The sequence below is a fragment of the Amaranthus tricolor genome, chromosome 9 (assembly GCF_026212465.1).
Source record: "Amaranthus tricolor cultivar Red isolate AtriRed21 chromosome 9, ASM2621246v1, whole genome shotgun sequence".
Lineage (NCBI taxonomy): Eukaryota > Viridiplantae > Streptophyta > Magnoliopsida > Caryophyllales > Amaranthaceae > Amaranthus > Amaranthus tricolor.
The window spans coordinates 3,000,614-3,013,113 of NC_080055.1; the positions used below are offsets into that span (position 1 = coordinate 3,000,614).

At 36.7% G+C, this 12,500-nt stretch overlaps 1 protein-coding gene across 2 annotated transcripts in view; it reads right to left on the reverse strand.

The window, feature by feature from the left end:
* Positions 1-7,326: 7,326 nt before the first annotated feature.
* The window catches only part of LOC130823838 (uncharacterized), a 7,980-nt gene continuing 2,806 nt past the window's right edge, over positions 7,327-12,500 (reverse strand). For both annotated transcript variants that reach the window (XM_057688637.1, XM_057688636.1), the window contains exon 2: positions 7,327-12,500. This exon is cut by the window's right edge. The gene's annotated coding sequence lies outside the window, so the exon portion shown is untranslated.

The window sequence follows — 12,500 nt, forward strand, 5'->3', positions numbered from 1 at the left end:
AAACTATTGTTCCCGAAGAAGAGGAGACAGCTAACCTATGTCTCATGGCTACACATAAAGGCAAGGAGAAGCAGGTAAATATTTCTAATTCATTTTCTGACCATTCATTCAATCCAAGTAAAAATGAATTAAAAGAGTTGTTAAAAGAGGCACAAGTTAAACTTGAAAATTGCAATGATAAGTGTCTCAAGTTAGAAAAGGAACTTAAGGTAAGCAAAGACCATGTCTCATACATAAACACCTTTAGACATGATGTCCAAAACAGATTTTTCGGTTTGTTGGACCAAAATATAATCCTAAAGGAAAATATGGAGAGACTTAAGAAGGAAAATGTTATTCTTAACATTGAGCTATCGCAATACAAATTATTAGGCTTAAATGAGGAATTGATAGATGCATCTACTAAAGATTTATGCAATGATTTTCAATATTTAAAAATGAATTCGGAATCCAACCGTATCAACAATAACAATCTTGAATTAAATTCAAGAGAAAAAGGGAAAATCAAAATAACTCCCAAATGGATTCTAGATGCTAAAAGTAAGAAATCACAAGGCCTAAAATATTTTAAGAATAACAAAAGTAAGAAAGCTTACGTTGATCTTCCTAGAGACAGGTACTGTACCTTCTATGGAAAAGCTGGCCATCTGAAGGAACAGTGCACCAAAAGGGAACAGTATACTGTCTCTAACAGAAACTATGTCGATAACATTCAAATTGATAAATATGATTCATGTAAGATCGACAAGGAACCCAAGAAAGTCTGGGTTCCTATAATTAACAATTAATTATCTTACAGGTCCAAGTGAGGGGGAACAGCTCATGGTATCTCGACAGTGGGTGTTCCAAGCATATGACGGGTGACAAATCTAAATTTCTCTCACTTGAAGCCTATGATGGGGGAACAGTAACCTTCGGTGACAATATGAAGGGTGAGATAATCGCCAAAGGAAAGGTTGGAAGGTCATGTTCCCACGCCATTGATAATGTATTTTTAGTCGAGAATTTGAAACACAACTTACTCAGCATTTCTCAATTTTGTGATAAGGGTAACTCTGTAAACTTTACTTCTGAAAAGTGCATTATTTCTAGGAATGACACTGGAGACATCATTCTTGAGGGAAACAGAAAAGGGAACACTTATGTAGTGGACCTGGACACTGTTCCCAGAAACAGTCTAACGTGTCTAAGTGTTATAGAAGACGACCCACTTCTTTGGCATAAGCGTCTAGATCATGCTAGTTATTCATTGATTAATACATTAAGATCTAAAGACCTAGTTAGAGGACTACCATCTATAAAATTCCTTAAGGATGAAATATGTGATCCTTGTGCCAAAGGAAAACAAGTAAGGTCATCTTTTAAACCAAAGAATGTTGTGACCACCTCAAAAACGCTTGAATTATTACATATGGATTTGTGTGGACCTATGAGAATACAAAGCCGTGGTGGCAAGAGATATGTGTTTGTTATTGTTGATGATTATAGTAGATTTACATGGACTTTATTTCTAGTTAGTAAAGATGAAGCCTTTAATGAGTTTGTTTCTTTCGCTAACAAAATAAAAAAATCTACCAATAATCAAATTGTTCACATAAGGTCAGATCATGGTAAAGAATTTGAAAATTCAAGTTTTATGAGTTATTGCAATGAATATGGAATAAGTCACAATTTTTCCGCCCCTAGAACACCACAACAAAATGGTGTTGTAGAAAGGAAAAATAGAACTTTAGAAGAAATGGCTAGAACTATGTTAATTGCTAGTGGTTTACCTAGAAATTTTTGGGCCGAGGCTGTTAATACTGCATGTTATATTTTAAATAGAGTATTGATAAGACCAATCACTTCTAAGACACCCTATGAACTGTTTAAAGGTGTTAAACCAAATATTGCCTATTTTCGTGTGTTTGGATGCAAATGTTTTGTACATGTTAATGGAAAACGGAATATAGGTAAATTTGATGAAAGAAGTGATGAAGCAGTATTTCTTGGCTACTCATCTCAAAGTAAGGCATATAGAGTCTATAACAAAAGAACAATGGGTGTGGAAGAATCCGTTCACATAATTTTCGATGAAACTAACTTTTTGTCAAGTGAACAGGATACAAATAATTTTAAGATAGGTCTTGCAAATCTAGAGGAAGATGATGAAGAATTGAAAGTGCATGATCAAGAAACAACTGGTGAACAACCGGTTCCAGCAGAAGCAGAAAGTACTGATCAAGTTCAGGAACTGCCAGAACATCAGGAACAGCAGACTGTTCCCAATCCAGCTGTTCCCACAGATGAGCAGAACAATCCAGTAGCTGAACAGAATGTTAATCAAGCTGATGAACCAGAACATGCTACTGTTCCCACAAGAGATTTTGTGCCAAAACCTTGGAGATATCAAAAATACCATCCTCTTGATTTGATTGTAAGTGATTTGAATAAAGGAACACAAACTCGATCTCAAATGAGAAATTTTTGTGCACATTTTGCGTTCCTATCATCACTTGAACCCAAAAATCACGAAGAAGCTCTAAAGGATTCCGAATGGGTTGTAGCCATGCAAGATGAATTGAACGAATTTGAAAGGAACAAAGTATGGCATTTAGAACCCAAACCAAAACACAAGAAGGTAATTGGTTTGAAGTGGGTATTTCGGAACAAACTAGATGAGCATGGAATAATTGTAAGAAACAAAGCAAGGCTCGTGGTCAAAGGGTACAATCAAATAAAAGGTATTGATTATACTGAGACATTTGCTCCAGTAGCAAGGTTAGAAGCTATTAGAATTTTAATTTCTTTTGCTGCATTTATGAACTTTAAATTATATCAAATGGATGTGAAATGTGCTTTCTTGAATGGTTTTCTTGATGAAGAAGTTTTTGTTGAACAACCGCCTGGCTTTGAGAATACCTCGTGTCTTGATCATGTCTATAAGCTTGATAAAGCTCTTTATGGGTTGAAACAAGCTCCTAGGCAATGGTATTAAAGACTATCAAAATTTTTGATCCAAAATGACTTTATTAGAGGTAAAATTGATAAAACCTTATTCTTTAAGAATAAAGGTTCCAATATATTAGTTGTTCAAATATATGTTGATGATATTATTTTTGGTGCCACAAATGAATTGCTATGTAAAGAATTTGCTAACCTTATGAGCACTGAATTTGAAATGAGCATGATGGGAGAATTAAATTTCTTTCTTGGTTTGCAAATTAAACAAACTGCTAATGGTATCTTTATTCATCAACAAAAATATATAAAAGAACTTCTTAAGAAATATGGCTTGAATAACGCTAAAACCAACCATACACCCATGGCTACTAATGTAAGATTAGATGAAGATACAAATGGAACAAATATTGACCAAACTATGTATAGAGGCATGATTGGATCTTTATTATATCTAACTGCTAGTAGACCCGATATTGCATTTAGTGTTGGTCTATGTGCGAGATTTCAATCTAACCCTAAAGAATCACATCTAACTGCAGTGAAACGTATTTTGAGATATCTAAAGGGAACAGATGATTTATCATTATTTTATCCTAAAAGTGATGTCTTTGATTTGAAAGGCTTTAGTGATGCAGATTATGCAGGAGATCTTGTTAATAGAAAAAGCACGTCAGGTATGGTACAATTTCTTGGCTCATGTTTAGTTTCGTGGAGTTCCAAGAAACAAAACACTGTTGCATTATCAACTGCTGAAGCTGAGTACGTAGCAGCAGCAGCTTGCTGTTCCCAAATGATATGGATAAAGCAGCAGCTAAGAGACTTTGGTATTAAGTATGCATGTGTTCCTATTTATTGCGATAATACCAGTGCCATATGCATATCCAAAGATCCAGTGCATCACTCACGAGTAAAGCACATCCATATTAGGCATCATTTTCTTAAGGATAATGTTGAAAATAAAAATATTATTGTTAAGCATGTAAACACTAACGAGCAAATAGCAGATATCATGACCAAACCGCTTCCAAGGGAACAGCATGAGAAAATGAGATTGGAACTTGGCATGATCAAGCTGCATTAAAGGAAGTGTCATATATGATTCTTAAAGACAAAATAAAAATTGAAAATGATCAATCAACCACAATAAACTTGATTGAAAGATCAATTATTGAAAGGATCAGGTACGCATTTTTTTAAAGGTATATACTTTGAATGTTCTTATGATTGCATGATTATTTTGATCAAACGGTAATAGCATAATATTATCATTTTCTTATTATATATATTAAAAAAAAAAAAAAAAAAAAAAAAAGAACACATTTTTTTCCAGCAATTTTTTTTAAGGAAGTAGGAGTTGAATCATCATCATCCTTCACTCGTCTTGTTCCACTTTCACAACGTCATTTCATACCCAGTATACTTACTCCCTCACGTTACATCGTTCATCATCACTACCTTTTCTTTCTCACTCAACCCTAAACCGTCAGTTTTCTCATTTCTCTTGCTCTTCTCTCTCAAAACCTCCATGAAGATCAAGAATCAGCATCCTAAAATGAAACAACTTGTACCTCTTCAAGTCATCTACCCATCTTCTCACACCCCTAAGCCTGAGTCTTCATCAAAAGAACAGGAGGGAACCCCCATCTCTCCGGAAACACATGCAGGCAGTAAGAGAACAAGAGGATCCAAGACACCTCTAACACGTTCTGTCAAGAAAATCAAGGTAACCCACTACTTGAATGCTGAGGAACTATCTAAAGAAATGTCAGTTGGCTTTGGCCTCGACAAAGAGTGGTATGAGACTACAAACTTTCCTCAATTTCACAAAATTCTACAAACTCAACATTGGGAATCACTCATGGGCGATTACGGCTGCAATCCCATTTACCCAGAAATTATGCGTGAGTTCATCTCTAATTTTTCTATTCATGATGGAGTTTGTTCTAGTTCAATTAAAGAAATTGAAATTGAATTTGATAGTTTGACGTTAGGAGAGTGGCTAGGAGTGCCAGCCACTGGTTTTGATGTTTACTACGTTGGGTCTAAAATTGCGTTTTCTGGAATAGATGAAAAGGATGTTTGGAGATGTTTAGGCGTTAGGCAAAAGAGAGGTAAAGTGAGTCACAATGTTTTGTCCCCCTTACACAAGTTACTCTACAACATTGCTCGAAGGTTTATTTTACCACGAAATTCAAAACGTAGTGAGGTAAGTCTTCGAGATGCCACTTTGATTTACTGTATGGTGAACAATATAAAGATTAATTTTCCTTCCTTGATGATTTCGCATTTAAATGATTGTATAGCCAAAAGATGTATGGTAGGCTATGGTGGTTTGTTGTCCTGGATTTTCTCCAAATTTGATGTTCCACTTGGTGATTATAATTTTCCAATGGGTCCCAGTAACATGATAGGTGCAAAATGTTTGAGCAATTTGCGCCTTCAATTAAATGAGGAAGGGATCCTTGAAAATGCTGTGGAACAGGTTGAGATTGATTCTGATGATGAGGAACAGGAGGAAGAGGAGAAGGAGAAGGAAAAACAGGAGGAAGAAGGGAAGGAAAAGGAGGAACAGGAGAAAGAAGTTGAAAAGGAGGAACAGGAGAAAGAAGGAGCTGGAGTTAAGGAACAGGAGGTTGTTCCTTCTGATAAGGAGGAAGAAGACAACGGGATGGGACCTGAAGTTACTCTTGATGATGACTCTAGGGCTGAACCCAGTCATTTTCCCTCACCAAAGCCAACCACTCCACCATCCCATCATTTCCCATCACCACCACCATCACCAACACCAAGATCACCACCACCTGTTCACCCTTTTCAAAAACAAAGCTTTGATCAGACAACCATTCCTACTGCTCCTTTATACTCCATTCTCCTTAAGCTTGATGATTTGCAGGATCGCTTCTTCAAATTTCAAGATGAAATTCGTGTTTCCTTAGCCTCATTAGCTGACCAGATGACTCAAATGGAGGCTCGTCTTGGTGCTAAATTGGACACAGTGGAGGTGGAAACAGAATATATTGATGAAGATGCCCCTGCTTCCTAGTTCTTCTTTAATATCTTTTAAGTTTCATTGCTACTATCTCTGTCACAAAAAAAAAATTTCTTTGTCTTTAGTACCAGCTGGGGTACATATCTTAAACATTGTTATCTTTGTTGAACCTTTTTACATATGCTACTAACTGTTAGGTTTGATTAGTCATTGCTTATCATGCTTGCATTCATTGTTATTGCTTTTTAATTTGTGCGTCCTTATTCTCTCTTTGACTATAACTATATGTTTAGTGCTGTGGTTTGATTGCTTATCTTCTTTTTGAATGATGTCAAAAGGGGGAATATTTGGCACAAACTTAAATAATGCTTGAGCATGTTTGAGATCTAGTTAAATCTATTATGTTGGACTTATGGATTAAGGTGCTGGTCTGGTTTGTTTCTGATGTTTGTGTTGCTAGTTGTTTGTTGATACTCATTGACACTGAAACTAGGTTTCTCATTGCATTAAGGTTTAAGATACTGATTTCTGGTTTTGTTTAGTTGTTTCTAATTTTTTTTTTTGGTTTATGCTAATTTCTTTTAGCTCTGATTATGGATGATTATGGATTAAATCTGCATTTTTTTTTCACTTTTTGATTTTATGCTGAAATAATATAAAGTTGTTGTTTTGATTATTTCTAGAGTAACTGGTATCATGATATTTAGTTAAGAAGAGTTGTTTTGATCTCTAACATACTCTTCAACATTGGTTTACTTTATTTTGTTTTTAAGTTTGTTTGAAAAGTTTGTCATCATCAAAAAGGGGGAATTTGTTGGACCTCTTGAGTTTTGATGATGACTACACTTTAGCAAATATGTGTTTAGAGATTTTGTGCAGGTCGATATCCGATTAATTGTGATCGTTGATAGTACCTATGGCTTAGTTCATGGGAATATACATGTCAAAAGGTTTCAAGAGATGTTAGAAGAGTATATCACGTGGGATGTAAAATGGAGACAGGGAGTCTACTGTTCCCAGGTTTGATGTTCTAGCAAGTTGGAATTTGGAGACAGCGCAGTGTTCCCAAACTGAAGTCAATTTACGTTAGCTAATAAATTCTATCTTTTATTTTTTAGTTAATGTATTTAAATTAATTGGTTGCATTAGTTTATTAAAGTTAATTGGCAAAAAGAATTTCTAAAATTCCTTACGTGGTGGTTTCAAGATTAATTCCTTATTTTTAGGAGATAAACTTGGATCTACTAAAAAGTAGGAACAGCAGTTAGGTCTTAATTATTTTTGGATTTTCTGAAATATAATAAAAATAATCTTTTCCTAAAAATAGTAAAAATAACCATTTTCTAAGAATTAGTCAAAAGATAACCGTTTTTAGAATTAGTCAAAAGATAACCGTTTTACCAAAACCGTTTTCTAAATATAGCATGAAGTTCCAGCCATTAATTTGGGGAACAGGAATTACTACTGAAGAAACTGCTACTTTAGGGAACAGCGGTTATTAAGGAACAGTGGTTATCAGGGTATAGCGGTTACTGATTGCCTTAACCGTTTGTTTGATTTATTCAAAGGCTGAAGTATTAACCGTTTTGTGATTCATTCAGCATCATTCATTGATCCATGACTAAGGATAATGGGTTGGAATATTTTTCTATTTTTAGAAATTTATTTTATTATAAATAAGCTAACTAGCTCGGTTTTTCAAAGAGAATTAACGCATGCTTTAAGAGAAAAATAATTTTTGTGCGTTTGATTTTGAAATTCTACAAGTAATATTTTGTGCTTTTAAATTGCCAATTAATTCATAATATTTACTTGTGCAACTCTTTGATTTATTTTAGAGAATTTCTATCCTTTTTGTAAGGGATTTTGAGAGTTTATGTAATTAGACTCGAGTGAGTCTAAGGGGGAAGTTAGATAGCTTTTAGTGAAGCTAGAGAGGATTAGCTTATTGTAAAGCTAAGTTTGTTGCTTTGAGTAAAGCAATTAGAGAGTGAAGAGTTGGCCTAGTTGTTTCGCTTCAAGTGAAGTAAGGTGTTTATTGTAATTGTAACTAATTGCCTTAAACATAGTGAAGTTGTTAGAAATCCCAAGTGGTCGTGGTTTTTCCTTTTGTTTAGGCCCAAAAGGTTTCCACGTAAAATCGTGTGTCTCTCTTATTATTTTGCTCTTAGTTTAAGCTTTATTTATTTTGAATAATTCCGCAGAAACAGGGCACAATCGCTTAAACTTGCAACAACAACAATTCACCCCCCCTCTTGTTGCTGTTCCCGTTCCTAATTGAATCAACATGTCTGCCTCAAAATCGATTCTATATTATATGTCACGTCATTGGTTGACAATCCAGAAAGGCCCATCATTTCCTTTGCCCATATTCCTATTCTGATCTTGAGCTAGCAGACAAAATTGTGGATATTTGGAGATCCCCTGTCGAATTTTATTTTATTCCTTTCATACCACAGCGACCATATTACGCATCCTAGGATTCTGCCCCATAGTTTTTTAAGTTTTCGGTTTTTTACCAGTCCGAACCACTGAATGGTGAAAGTACTACATTGATTATAGAGGGCGCCCGAGATATTCCACCATTCTAGAATTTCCATCCAAGTACACCATGAGAATCTGCATGTAATTAGAGTGTGATTGTTAGATTCTGTTTCTAGGTTACAGAATGGGCAAACGGCTTACTATGGGTCAATAATCCCCAATCTTAGTGGATTTTTTTTTTTGAGAATTTGGAAAATATATTAACAAAGGGGAAAAGAAACAAATTTGTGCCACGAACACACCTCACCTGCCGGCATAAAAAACCCCAGTGGGGAAAAAGCCATAGGGAGAGGGGACCGAGGAGACAGTCCACCCAAAACAGCATAGGGGTGGGCTATGCCAACCAAAAGACAAGTGAAAACGTTTCTAACCACCAACCTAACCATCACCAACATAAACTCCTAAAACATATCAAACGAGCTAAAGAGCACCTTACACACCATACTCGAGTAAACACTTCACCTTACACACCAAGATAGAAACAAAGAAATACGACCATCTCACAGTCAATATGTTCAACATTATTGTATTAAGCAGGCAGGATGAAAGAATCTGCATTATATATAACATTTGGTGCATAGCCAGGGGATCTCATCATTTCCTTTGTCCAGATTCCAATCCTGTTTCTCAGCGACATAATAAAATTTTAAAGATTGGGGGACTTCCTTTCGAACTTTATCTGGTTCCTTTGATACCATAGAGACCAGGTAACGCAGCCTAGTATAAGAGCCCAGATGTCTCTGTGTCTCCGCCCATTGACCAAGCCTAACCATTGGATGCTGAACTTTGCAAACTGCATATGGAGAGGAGCTAAAAGGCCCCACCACTTTAGAACTTCCATCCACGTGCTCCATGCAAATCTGCAAGTAAAAAGGATGTGAGAGTTTGATTCTAGTTCATTTCTGCACAAGGGACACCAGGCATTCTGCGGGCTAATGATTCCTTTTTCCACAAGGAAGTCTCCTATTTTCAGCTTCTCCTTATTTGCTAGCCATACAGTCAGTTTTGCTCTTGGAGGTATACATTTTTGCCAAACAATAAGAGCTATAGCATTCGGTAGGGAGGAACCAAGGGACTCATTGAATTTCGCGTAGATGCATTTTGTAGGATAAGATGCAACTTCTGTGCTTTGCCAGAGTAACCCGTCTTCCGTATTACTTTTTGGCCCATTTTGTTGAACAATCCTAGTAGATAGTCCCCATTTTTAGTTTTTTCAGATTTGCCATCCATACTGCCATTTGTGCTCTTGGGGGTAAGAAATTCTGCCATACAAGGTTGATGATGGGTTTGGGGAAAATGGGAGCATAAGATTCATTCATTTTTTCAACGATGCTCTTAATAGGGTATCCCACATAACTACAATGTTTCCAGTACACACCATCCATCGTTTCTCTATGTGGGCATTTCTGTTCTATATGTTGTTTGAGTGTGGAGACTTTGTCATTTTCCCATTCGTACAAGGTTCTACGCCATTCGAAGTTCCATGACCAAGCTTCCTCTATCCAATAACCCATTTGGCTTATGAAGGAGTTTTTTTTTAGTGATATTGCATATAGTCTTGGGAAGATCCTCTTAAGTATCCCGGTTTCACACCAACTATCATGCCAAAAGCGAACTGAAGTTCCGTTCCCTACTTTTATGATCATGCCCTCTTCAATAATTGATCTAATTTTGGATGTGTTTGCTTCATTACTCAGTAGCTGGGACTATGTACCTTCTTTCACCGTTCTGAACGTTTCCGACGAGGCTTTTAGTCCGTTGATTTTGTGTACGAACATGAGTATTTTTTTCCATAGACTATCATCCGACTCGGAGAAGCGCCACCACCATTTGAATAATAATATCAAATTTTTATGCATCATATTTCCTACCCCGAGACCTCCCAAATCTTTTGGAAGTTCAATATTTGCCCATTTGATCGTGGGGCATCCCATCTTTTCACCCCTGGATTCATTTGCACCTCCCCAGAAGAAACTTCTTTGTATTTGAACTATTTTCTAAGCAATGGTTTTCGGCATTTTGAACATACTCATGTAATACACGGGCAGACTATTGAGGACACTTTTGATGAGCGTAAGTCTCCCAGCTCTAGATAGGATTTTTGTTTTCCATGATGCTAATCGCTTTTGTATTTTTTCCACCACCGGTTTCCAAGCTGAGCATCTATTCATATAGTCTCCAAGGGGAAAACCCAGGTATTTAAATATGATCTAACGAATTCCAAGAAATAAAGTAAGACTTGCTATAGTTTAGGCTCAAACCAGACATCATGGAAAACACATCGAGGATTCTAAAATATTTCGTTATGCACGTGGAGTTTCTAGGCGCAAAGATAAGAATATCATCAGCAAATTGTTGGTGTTTCAGATTTACCTTTGCCTTTCCTATATGAACTACCTCGATCAGCTTTCTTTCCTCTGCCTTTTTGAGAAGGTACACCTAGGCTTCACTAACTAGTAGGAAAAGATATGGTGACAGGGGATCACCTTGTCTCAGGCCCTTTTCCATCTTGAAAGGTTTTAGGGGTGAGCCATTAAGAAGGATTGACATCGATGCTGTGGTAACAATGTTCATTATCCACTTTATCCATGTCCTACCAAAGCCTAGCTTTTCCATGACTTGTTCTAAGAAGTTCCAGTTGACTGAATCGTATGCCTTTTGGAAATCTAGTTTTATTAGAGTTTCGGGGATCTTTCCTTTTTTCATCCATCTTATTGATTAATTTGCGATCAACACGCCATCTAGGATTTGCCTGTTCGCAACAAAAGCGCTTTGGGATTCATCAATCAGTGAGGCCATAACTTCTTTGAGTCGGGAGGAGAAGATTTTGGATATGATTTTATAAATGGAGCCCACCATGCTAATAGGTCTGTATTGTTCAATGGATGTTGAGTTTTCCACCTTCGGTATTAATGTAACCCCGTGACGTTCAAATGTCTTGCCGAAGAGCCTGTTGCAAAAAACACCATGACGGAATCATAGATCTCATCCTTGACAACCTCCCACATTTCCCTGATAAACTTGAAATTATACCCATTAAACCCAGGGGCCTTGTCAATTCCACATGCCCATACCGCTTGCTTCACCTCCTTTCTCGAAGGGGTTTTTTCCAAAAAAAGTGATTGTACTTCTGTGATTTTCAGATGATTGTCCATAGAAAATTCGAACACTGGGATCTGTTCTTGAGTAAAGCTCTGTGCAAAGAAGTTTCTGATTTCAGATTTGAGGTTTGAGACTCCCTGTATGTTTCTTCCGTTGATGTTTGTCTAGATGATCTCATTTTTCTTTCTTTTGAAGAGTGTCGAAACATGGAAAAATTTTGTATTATGGTCTTTCATTTTGAAGCCATATGATCTTGCTCTTTGTCTCCAAATTCTCTCTCTTCATATGAGCCATTGGTGAAGGAGGCTATTTGCCGCATTCAACCTGGCCACCTCCATGTCATTGAGATCCCTGTCGTCGCTCTTTCTTTTGAGAGCGTGTATAACTGCTTCGAGCTCGGAGATTCTATCATCCATAAGGTCAAAGTTTTCCTTTTTCCATGTTTTCAGGGGGGCCTTTAGGATTTTCAACTTGTTCTGCAAAGATTCATTCGGTATGTTTCGCCATTCATTGATGAGGAATTGTTTGAAGTTAGGATTCAGGAACCAAGCGTTATAGCATCTAAAGGGTTTAGGACCCTAATTATTTCTTGCTTCCAGCGTCAGGAGTAGGGGATTGTGATAAGAGGAACTTCTTTTCAACCCAACCATATTCAAATTGGGGAATTTCCTAAGCCATGTATTACAGCACAGTCCTCTATCAATCCTGCTTTTCGATTCATTTCTCCTCCATGTAAATTTTATGCCATGTAAGGGTATGTCAATCAACCTCAGATCTGTTATCCATTCCGAGAATTCTCTCATGCTTCTGTCGCATCGAAACGTTCCGATTCTTTCCCCCGGGTTTAGTATGACATTAAAGTCTCCCATCAGGAGTATTGGTTTGTTGATAGCCAATACTCTATGTTTAATGTCCTCCAATA